The sequence below is a fragment of the Prionailurus bengalensis genome, chromosome F2 (assembly GCF_016509475.1).
Source record: "Prionailurus bengalensis isolate Pbe53 chromosome F2, Fcat_Pben_1.1_paternal_pri, whole genome shotgun sequence".
In the NCBI taxonomy this organism is placed as follows: domain Eukaryota; kingdom Metazoa; phylum Chordata; class Mammalia; order Carnivora; family Felidae; genus Prionailurus; species Prionailurus bengalensis.
The window spans coordinates 65646777-65658078 of record NC_057353.1 but is presented as its reverse complement, the minus strand read 5'-3'; the positions used below and the strand labels follow the sequence as shown (position 1 = coordinate 65658078).

The 11302-nt window shown below is 40.7% G+C and overlaps 1 non-coding gene across 1 annotated transcript; it reads left to right on the top strand.

The window, feature by feature from the left end:
• The first annotated feature begins 2116 nt into the window (after positions 1-2116).
• On the top strand, positions 2117-2223 carry LOC122496183. The gene has a single exon (XR_006300719.1). It is a non-coding gene; the product is annotated as a U6 spliceosomal RNA (small nuclear RNA).
• Positions 2224-11302: the final 9079 nt, after the last annotated feature.

Sequence of the window (11302 nt, the reverse complement as noted above, 5' to 3'; positions counted from 1 at the left end):
ACCAGAAGCCTCCAAGAAAGAGATGGTGACTGAGTTTGACATGGACACCTCGGTAGGATTAACACCAGTGTAGATAAGAAATGGTTTCTCAGGGAAAAAACTTGCAAGTGTGAAAATATAAGAGGGGTGGTTGCGTGTGTATGAAAATATAAAGTATGAATATGGTCTATGTGAAAATTGTGAATGGCATCTCCAGTCCAGCGGGTAAATTCGTTGTCACTGAAACGTATGGATAAATTGAGATTCAAGCATTGGAAATCCATTGGCTAGTTTCTATTAGCAGATTACAAACTTTGGTTTCTGTAATCACATTTCCAGAATTGGGGGAATCCTAAAGTTCCTGTCAGTGGCCAGAGGGTTTTGAGGGAACCTTCACATGCCATCTTGGAAAATGCTTCTAATATAAGAACTGACAGGACAATGTTGCTGAAATGTAGAATGTGTGCCAAGGTGAAGTAAGGCAATAGAACTTAAAGAGCCACTTGAAATTAGTTTGTAGAGAGTCAGCAGATCTAGGCTAAAGATTCAGTGTTAATGATCAGGAGTGTTTGGTGGCCCTTGAACAGGAGTATGGCCAAAAAGCCACATTTAAGGACCAATTGATTTGACCTTGAGTGGAAGACGGTCACTGCTATGGTAACTCAGTATATGAGGCCCAAGTACTTATGTGCATGTGATCGCTATGTGCATGTCTCTTTCCATACATCAAGAATCCAGAATAAAGGAGATAACTAGCCAAGGTGATGGTGCCCAGAACTGGATTTTGCAGGGAATAGAAACAGACCTGCTCTTGGCCCAGTCTTCTGGGGTTCTCAGCAGCGGCCGTGAACAAGAAATCCTGCTAAGCACCAGGCCCCAACAGTGCAACATAAATAGATTCACGCACAGGGCTGGGGTTGGTGTTTTCCTAGAAATAGGTCACATCACAGGTGATTTTCTCTGCTAAGGTGATGATTTTGGGCAGGTGAAGCTAATAGAGTAGTTATGGGGGGTGGGGCTGGGAAGGAGAATGGGAGAGGGAAGAGACATTGTTGTCTTAAAAAAGGGTTCTTTATGACTTCACCTGTTTTTATGACCATGGCAAGTCTCCTGAAAATGATTTCAGGGATTGTACTTCAGGTCATGTTCCTCATAGTGATTGTTTTAAAGATTCTTGGAGAATGCTTTCTGCTATTGCCACAGTATGAGCCTTGGGCAATGAGCCAAGGTTGTTTTAAATCTCAGTTGAAAGCTCTGGCTCTTTGCATGTGAATATGTGCCAAAAAGGAGTCTAATAACTTATCAAGTTGAGGCACCTCAGGGAGGTCCAGAAGCAGGAATTTTTGAGAAGGGGTTTAGGGAGCAAGGTTATTAACTGTTGACCCAACTGTAGCCCTTTTCGGAGCTACTATTTGTCTTTGGTTTATGGAGTACATTTTTTTAAATTTTTAATTAATTAATTTTTTTGCAAGGACAATCAGCCTGAAAGTCCTGAGACCTAGGTTTTTTCAATGAAACTTTTAAATGAATATTAACTGTGTTATTGGCCAACCCCAATTATCAGTCTGCGCCTCAATTTTGTCCTCTGTAAAATAGAGATAGCGTGTGTCTGACATACCTCCTCAATATATCTTTCAAGTGAAAGTTCTGTGAAAGAGCACAAAATAAATTATCTCTGCAAATTATCTCTCCAGCATCTCTTGTGCACTGTACTCACAGCTACAGGGAATTCAGAAAATGTTGAGGAAATATTTATTTCTAGTTTCCAGAAGACAAAGATACGGCCTACAGAGCAGAGAATGACAAATTCCTTCTAGGTTGATGTAGTGGATACTGTGGTGTGCCACTCACATTTCTATCCCTGTCTTCCATCCTTTTCAGATGGAGGTAATTCATTCCCCCAGGAGTACTGACAGCTGACAGTTCATGGCTAAATACTCCCTCTGTGGTCCTTGCCCAAGGTCTTCACAGCCAATGACTGGTGGGCAGAGGGAGGTATAGTCCCTGACTCTCTTGCTCGCAGCTCCAGAGCTCCCCAAGGGATTGACTGTGTGCCCAGTAGAGACAGTATTGCAGCCCAGCTTCTTCTTTGCACAATCCTGCTTCCTTCACTTCCCCAATAAAATGCCTTCATGCGATACTCCCTTGGGCAGCACATACACTAAAATTGAAACTATATAGGGCAGATTAGTGTGGCCCTTGCAGGAGGGTGACAAGCAAATTTGTGAAGCATCCCACATTTTCCAACCAATAAAATCTTGATTGTGAAAGAAAAAAAAATCCTTCATGAAAGTCTTTCGAGTTGGCTTCTGGGGAAAAGAGTCCTGTGGGGAACTGATAGAAGGAAGGAGGCAAATCCTGTTTTGGGAAGATGAGAACAGAAAAATCTGCATGTGGGAGATGTTTTGTGTGATGTGGTTTGACAGATGTGTGGGGCTTTCACTGAAAGAGATGGTGGAAGAGGAAGTAGAGAAAGAAGTATTTATTACTCTATTGAGAGGAAACAGAATAAGTGAAAGCTCAGAGATCAGAAGTATGCAAATCTGGAAAGCAAAGTGCAGAGAGCCTGGCTCTGTGGTCCACTCATAGGACACATAGGACACAGTCAGGACGAGAAGGAGGATGTGTATCTATAATGGAGAGTCCTAAAATCCAGTCTTACAGTAACGAACTAAACCAGAGCAAAGGAAAAGGCATGGAAGGTTTTTTTAGAGGAGGAGTTATGCAAGATAAGCTATGTTTTCCATGAATGATCCAGAAGCAAAAATAATGAAGGGCTCTAAAATGGAGGATGTTTTATGGTGCTTAATAATCTTAGATGATATCAAAAATTAGAAGAGTTCCAAATGAAATGAAGATAAGGGTGGTATTGAAGCAGTTTGAAAATATACATAATTTTAATACCTGGAATATTCCTTTTTTTTGTTTTTTTTAATGTTTATTTATTTTGAGGGAGAGAGAGAGGGAGAACGAGTGGAGGAGGGGCAGAGAGAGAGAGAGGAAAAGAGAGAATGTCAATGCAGAGCCTAGCGCAGGGCTTGGTCTCACAAACTGTGAGATCATAACCTGAGCTGAAATCGAGAGTCAGTCACTCAGCCAACTGAGCCACCCAGGCCACCCTCTTTTTTGTTTTTTAACTTAATAATTATCCAGGCCAGCTGGCTTGAGGACGACTGGAAGTGGGGGAAAAAGAGAGAGAGGGGGAATATGAGAGAAAGAGAGAATATGAGACAGAGAATAGTACAAAGAGATAGGCTACATCACATTTTACCCCATGATCAATTGTTTATGGGACCACAAGCTCTCTAGCTCTGTGGCCTTGAGCTAGTCAGCAAACTGAGCGCTCTGGAATTGTAACCCAGCACATAGGCTGCATCAAGCATAGCTTGCTCATAACTTATCTTGGGGTTGAAATTCATCACTGCAGCTTATTGTAATTGAGGCAAATGATTTCACTTCTCAAATTCTCATATTCTTTATTCGCAGAAGTAAATGAATTGTGATGGAATTTTAAGAAATATTGTGTGAAGTGCTTTGCAGTGTGTGGTGCGTAGTAAACACCATACACATATAACTTTTTTTATCGTTAGCTTTGCCACCGATTGTCTAGACCATGGAAAGAGTCTTTGACACCTATGAGTTTCTAATTCCTTATCTGAAAAATTAGTTGGTAGCTTTTCACTTTCTATATTTTTTAAGTTTTTAAATTAAAGTTATTACTTTCTATATTTTAAAAAAAAAATTTAACGTTTGTTTTGGAGAGAGTGTGTATGTGCACGCGCGTACGCTTGTGTGCGCGCATGAGTGGGGGGGGGCGGGCAGAGAGAGAGGGAGACACAGAATCCGAAGCTCCAGGCTCCCAGCTGTCAGCACAGAGCCCAACATGGGGCTCGAACTCACAAACCGCAAGATCATGACCTGAGCTGAAGTTGGATGCTTAACCGACTATGCCACACAGGTGCTGCACTTTCTACATGTTTAATGCTAGGTTCCAAGTAGGATTTTCTTCAGAATTAAAATAAAAAAGCAAATTAGTTAACCCCAACACAAGAAGATAGGTATGCTCTGTGAACTCCCCAGAAACAGGTGAGGAACTTGAACGGGTGATGGGAGGAACAAGATATCATTGGCTTTCGTCCTTGCCAGGGTTAGGGTCTGTTTTGGAATTGTCTGGTCAACAGCACATTGCTTTCTGAGACTCCGTGGGTGCTAGATCTGCCAAATGCTTTTTTTTTTTTTCCCTACCGGAAAGATATTATCTACTCCAACTACTCACAAAACATTTGCATTCCTTGCTGTTGGGTTTGAGCCAGAGCCAAAGGCCCTTAAAGCTTCTTTTGCATGACAGTGTTTCCTGTGAAATACTGCCTTGGTCAGGCACTGGATCAAACCTAATTCATGAACTGATTCTTGTTCCTCTGCTCTGCTTTCAATATCCTCAGCTAGGTGTTAGGAAAAGCTTTGTAGGCATCCACTGTGTCAACACATCAGCCCAGCTTGGATTTTAGCAGAGACCCAACCGAAGGCAGACAACAAGGGAACTTGCTGCAGCAGAACATGGAAATAATCCCTTTCTCACTTCCCCACCCTCATCCAGTACAAACTTGTAAGGTGTTCACTCCAGATTGAAAAGGGACTCTCTCACTGACTGGGGGTAGGACAGTGTGATGAACTGGCATCTCTTATCTACTGTAGGTGAGGTTTTCAACTATGTATGATGCCAGTGTTTGGACTTCTATCGTAGGTCTATTGTGCTTTACATTTGTCATATAGTTTCTACTCAATGGAGGAAGATTGTTTGGAGTGTATGCCCTTTGTGAGTCTCTGAAGGCATATTAGGGAAATGTATATACTAAGTTGATATCCAGATTTTTGTCCCATCTCTTGTCCTTCACCCAGCTACTACTGTAGAAAGAGCTGTTATACATTTGAAAGTCGTAGAAAGAATCAGAAGGCTTAGGCTCTTGTTCTGGTTCTATCTGTAAGAGTTTATAGGACTTTGGCAAGTCAGTTGCCCATCCTGAGGTTTGGTTCATTCATCTGAAAAAGGGGAATAATGGCAGGCTGTGGGGAATTTTGGATGGGATTGCACAAGTGTCCTGTGGATTTCAAAAATATAACAGGCATATGAAGTGGAATCATGATTTCACAATTTTACATCAGGCTGCCCTGACCAGAACTTCACAACCACTGGACTTCCATCGATGGATACTTTTTCAACTCTGCTATACGTAGAGGAAAACATAAGACTCATCTTTCATTACTCTTTGACTGCTATCCTTTATATTACTTCCTGGAAAGTACACAGTGGTTTATCTGGTGAGGTCATTATGTTTTAGTCCATGGCAAAAGCCCAAAACAAATATCTTTACTGCCTTTTTGAGATAAATACTTGTAAAAGGTTAGTTGGTGCTGTGAAGGATGTCTTTCTATTCAGAAGGAAAAAGAAAGAACTCACAGTGGGCTTCTGATTCCCACTATCAGAAGCTACTTCCTGAGAGCTACTTACCCCCTTCGAGTAAACTTGACCCCAGCATGAAGAGATCAGCTTGTCCTTAGTGGAGAGAAGCAGGAAAAGAGTGTATATCTCCATCATTTGTCTATCCTACTGCAGCTTATCTTCTGTCTTGCAGACCAATGTTTGTAACTAAACTTCTTTATTTTTGTTAGGAAAGCATTGGAAGAGAGGATAACTGTAGTCAAGGAAAGTCAAAGAGTGCTATAAATGTAAGTACATTGACATTAATCTCTGGCATATCATCTTCCGTCTGGATTTATCGCTACCTTCTAATTCCTGGTCATCTTCCACATGGCAGTTCCCTAGGTCAAGGGAACACTTTCCAGAACATTTCAATACCTCAGTGTTTTCCTGTTTTCCTGCCTGTGACCAAGAATAGCTTGGCATCTTAGAGGAGCAAGTTTCACATTTGAGGACTCTGCCTTCATCCAGAACAGCGATGGCACAAATGACTTCCCCATTCGGGAGAGTAAGTCACTTGTGTAGTAGAAGTGATAAGGCCGCCATTGTATGGAAATTTCCAAACATAAAGCAATAACCCCACATTAATCCCACTTATCCCAAGCATTGCACTCATAGAACAAGTCATGGGTTTTTTCTCAGACACTGAGGTTGCGGAGAGCCAGTGAGGAGAAAACCCAGCACAGCTGACTTAGTAACCAGGTTAATTTTTTGACAGTCTGTTATGACTTTAAGTATTCAGACACTTTCATTAAATGATCAGTGTGAGCCATACCCCATGGTCAATTGGTCATGTATCCCCATTTTATATGAATAATGAATACTGTGAAGTTCATAGAACTTCAGTGTCTTCTCATAGCCACTGTACACACAGCCTTCTGTCACTGGATTCTAGACCACATCTTAAATTAAGACCACATCTTAAATCCATCTAATGGATTCTTAAACCACATCTTGATTCCTAGATCAACTTATCCCTATTGATAAGTAGCAGACACTGCAGCTTTTTTAACCAAAGCTAAGGATCATTCTGGAGAGACTTGAGTAGCTAGAGCTTTATTTCTCCAGGCCCATTCTGGGAAAACAGACTCAACCAAATGACCGATTGATTTTCCTATAAAACTCCTCTGAAAAAAAAATCCCTTTCCCCTAAGCCAGTCCCGAAAAGTCTCCCATTCACTTCTCTTGACTTATTCTGATCTAATTCAAATTCCAGAGACTTCTTAAAAAAGGTTTTGTTTATCCAGACATCTATAAAGATACAAATAAATACATAGATAGGTATACCAGCGTGCGCACATGGTGTGCACGCGCGCGCACGCACACACACATACACACACACCTTAATATTAGATGCTACACTATCTCTTATGTGTTAGTCAATTCTCCCACCTAATTAAGGGCAGAGTGATAGAGCCTGAGGCTATGTTACACTCAACCCACCACAAAGGGTGTGTATGAGAAAGATCTGACAGATGTGCATGGCTGGGTGGAGACTTGTTATCTCATGCTAAATTTTCTTCTGTAATAGAGAGCAGTATGGGTGGCTTGCCAAAACAAGAAAGTGGGTATGTGATATTTCTTTTCTTAAGTGAGATCTTTATCATAATAATGACACAAGTGAGCTCTTTGTAATCACAGTGGAATATGCCATAATGTTATAAACCTATCATTGTAGTGATTCTACATTTTTGTCACTACGTTTATGATGAGCTTTGTGGAAAATTGTTGTGGATGTCATCAGACCTTTGGTCTTCTCATACAATTTGATAATCCCTTCTCGAGGTTTGTAGCCATCTTATGGTCACCAGAGACAGACTAGCACACGTTGCACAGCTGTGACTTATTACTGATTGGGTCATCTTCCTTAATTTCAGTTAATTTATTAAACAATTTGTAAGGTCTCTATCAGCTTTAGAAGTCTTGAGCTTTATATGTAATTTATTTAATTTCCATAATGAGACTTGCTGTCTCACTTCACTGGCCTTTGAATCATAAAAACTTCAGTCTCAAGTTTATTTACAGTCATAACAGTTCACTAAAATGATATGTTGGCTGAGTCCTGCTATTCAAAGGCTGGTCCACCGACTGGCCCTATCAGCATCGCCTGGGAGCTTGTTAGAAATGCAGAATCTCGGTGCTGAACCCAGATCTACTAACTAAGAGTCCATGTTTTACCAGGATCTCCAAATTATTTAGACACACATAGAAATTTGGAGTAGAGGGCTGGCAATAGGGACATCCTCCAGGTGTGATGTCAAAGTTATTGTGAGCCATCACCTTCTCAGTGGTACGGTTAGCTCGCAGGGGCCAAGCTGATTCTTAGATTACATGAACTGCTAGGCAGTGAGGAGGTTGGAGCTTCCCTGCTAATTGCCAGTCGACAAATTCTTTCAACTACTGCCAATGATTCAGAGAATCTCTTCTTCCACAGCTTATTTCATAACTTTACATTTTTTGTGTCTATTGGAGAGATTGAATGCTGTGGGTCAGCATGATAGGCATTCCTCAGTTTTCTCATATGTACACTATCTGCTTGGTTGTGATTGTAGGAGGTTTCCTTATACTGGTTGGAATATAATTCAAGAATACTGGTTGTTGGGTTTTTTTGTTTGTTTCTGTGGGATTATCTAATAAGTGACCCTGTTCAAATCAAGCACTAAATTTTATTTCTTCCACCATCCATCAGCCAGAATTGCATTTCTGAAAATTAACCTTTTTTTGTTTAGTTTATTTTGATAGAGAGGGAGAACAAATAGGCAAAGGACAGAGAGAGAAGACAGAGGATCCGAAGCAGGCTCTGTGCTGACAGTGGAGAGCCTGATGTGGGGCTCAAACTCATGAACTGGGAGATCATGACCTGAGCTGAAGTTGGACACCTAACTGAACCACCCAGGTGCCCCTGAAAACTAACCTTGTTAAATTAACCTTGTTAAAAGCTAATAGACTCTAGAAGTCAGATTTTGAATTAAAGCTTCCATATAGACTTATTTTTTAAGTTTATTTATTTATTTTGAGAGAAACAGAGACAGCATGAGCAGGAGAGGGGCACAGAGAGAGGGAGAGAAAATCCGAAGCAGACCCTGCACCTTCAGCATGGAGTCTCATGCAGGGCTCGAACCCACAAACTATGAAGTCATGACTTGAGCCAAAACCAAGAATAGGCCACTCAACCAACTAAGTATAGACTTATATAAATGTCTGTTGTGTTTATAATTCAAAGGTTCAAATATAATTTCTTCAGATTGTGATCATTTATCTACCAAGACACTGGTTTCTTAGGTGATATTTTCAAATTGAAATACAAATACTTAACCTCATCAGGAACTGTCAGCCTCTTCCCTTTCCCCAACATATGCTCCACATGATGAGTAAGGATTCACTTGCAGATTGTCCTAGTTTTTGAGGGAATCAGTGCAAATCCAGTTGTAGTGAAACACCTCCCACTCTGAATCTGGGTGAGATCCGTGACTGCTACGACCAATAGGATATTGTCAACAGGCCACTAGGCCAATTTCCAGGCCAACTCCTTCAATATTGGCAGCTTCCACTTCCTTGGAACATTCTTTCTTGGAGCCCTGAGACCATCATGCTAGACATGTGGAGGGGCTATATATAGAGAGCTGCACCAGGTCCCAGCTGTGCTAGCCACGCTAGCTCAGACTCCAGACATGTGTGTGAAGAAGCCTGCCTATGACTCCAGCCCCATCTGCAACCCCACTGTAATCGTATGAGAAATACCAAATGAGAAATACACAGCTGAGCCTCCCGGCCTCCAGAACCATGAGAGATAATGCTAAGTTGCTACATTAAGCCACCGAGTTGTGTGGTTGGTTCGTTCTGTAGCAATAGATGACCAGAATAGTTGCTCTGTGTCTGAGAGCTGAAACTCTTGGTTTCAATCAGTTCGTCACACTTCAACAATGGTGTCAGTTGAAACTTTCATGGTGGTGCCATTCTGTCCATCCGACAGATCAGAAGCAGGAACAAGGCCTCAGCAGTGGGTTGAGAGAAGCTTTGGGAAAGGAGCCTAATAATTGCAGCAATAGTTACATATTTGACTACACCTTATACCAGTAAAAATTTCCATGTAGAAATATGATAGAAGAAATCATAAGGAAGTATTTCAAGTGTTTAACTAAATATAAACTTCAAACTTCTATGCCACATCAAGATAATAATGAAAGCATTAATTGTCCACGATACACCGGGAAAATAATTTGTCACAATCATGACAAATCAGTATCTTAACATATAGTTGTCAATTTTTATTTGTTTTAAAATAGGAACACATATGAAGCTTCCAAGTAAGGCTGAACGAGCATGTAAACAACTCTTATTTCTTGGAGACTTCCATTCTCCTACTCCACTCTGAACCAGATGCTTTCCAACCGGAGGCAAAGATGTCATCCTGGGACATCTTTTTACTCTTCTCCCTCTTATACAGATCCCATATCTTCTTTGATTATTATTTGTTTATTTCTTCTTCTCTCATTTTGCTGGAGCACACCTTAGAGTACCTTACTTAGAACAGGTACATGTGAAATACATCTTATGGGTACTTACCTGAAAAAAAAAGTTTATATTTTGCTCTCATATATCTTCTTACATGCATAGTAGCAGCCTGCCTGCTGGAATCCTGTTTGAGGAGGCGAGAAATAGGTGAACTCTTCCCCAATATGAATTTTTATCTGGCACCTCTGGTTCTACTCACTTCCATTTTCCATTTTGTCTGCTGCTTCCAAGTTGTGAGCCCCACCTGCATTCTTTACCATATATCACCTCTTCTTTCACCCATAGTTTTCTTACATGTTTTTGGTTGTATGGTTCTCTCTGACGTACTGCATCAGTGAGAGCCCCAGCAAGAAACAGATGGCGTTTTACGAAATAAGATTATGTAAAGAAGCTTTACTAAAATTAACAAAGCTGTGAGCAGAGTCCAGGGAGCCACAAAAAACAGGGAAGACCCAACGGATGGAGGAAGACAGTAATGAGGAGAAACCAGTAAGAGAGAGGTTTTTAACGAGAGTTGCTTTTAATGCAGGGATGAGATAGTCTGCAGCAAACCAACAAGTAAGGTGTCAGGGAGAATAGATTCCCTAACCCGAAAAATTTCTTTCTGAGGATCCCTATTGGAGTAGCCCAATCAGAAGTCAGGGGGCAAGAGCACCCTTTGACGGAGTTCATGAAGGACAGATTCCTGGGAGAGATACCAGAGTGGGAAAAGGTAGAAAGTAGATGTGCAAGGACAAAGGGAAGATACCCAGCACATCTGCTAAATCAGTTGCCACTCTTTCATCTGGATTCTTTCTTTAATAAAGGGGTAGATATTTCTCATCTGAATCTATGCCATCCCTCTGAATAGTTTTTCTTATAGGAGAAAAAAATAAATGTCCATCATCAGTCCTCAAGTTGTTTAACCCATATATATATATATATATATATATATATATATATATATATATAGTTAATTAATAGTTAATTGTCTTGCTAAATAGGATCTAGTTCATTGTTATCCCAGTCCATATATATATATATTTTTTTACCACTGAATGTTGTTCTGGTATACTCCATCTGTTTACTATTCAATGTTATACCCATACAATGTAATTTATTTGGTTCCATAAAAAGTACAACTCTTTCAGCATTTTCATGGTCCCCCAAAGATGTCTGTGGGTTAATGATGCTGGATCTGTGAATGTTACCTTGCATGATAAAAGGGACTTTGCAGATCTTCAGAAGTTAAAGATTGTAAAGTGGAGAGGTTATTCTGGATTACTTGGGTGGGCCAAATGCAATCACAAAAGCCCCTATAAAAGAGAGGCAGGGGGCTCAGAGTCAGAG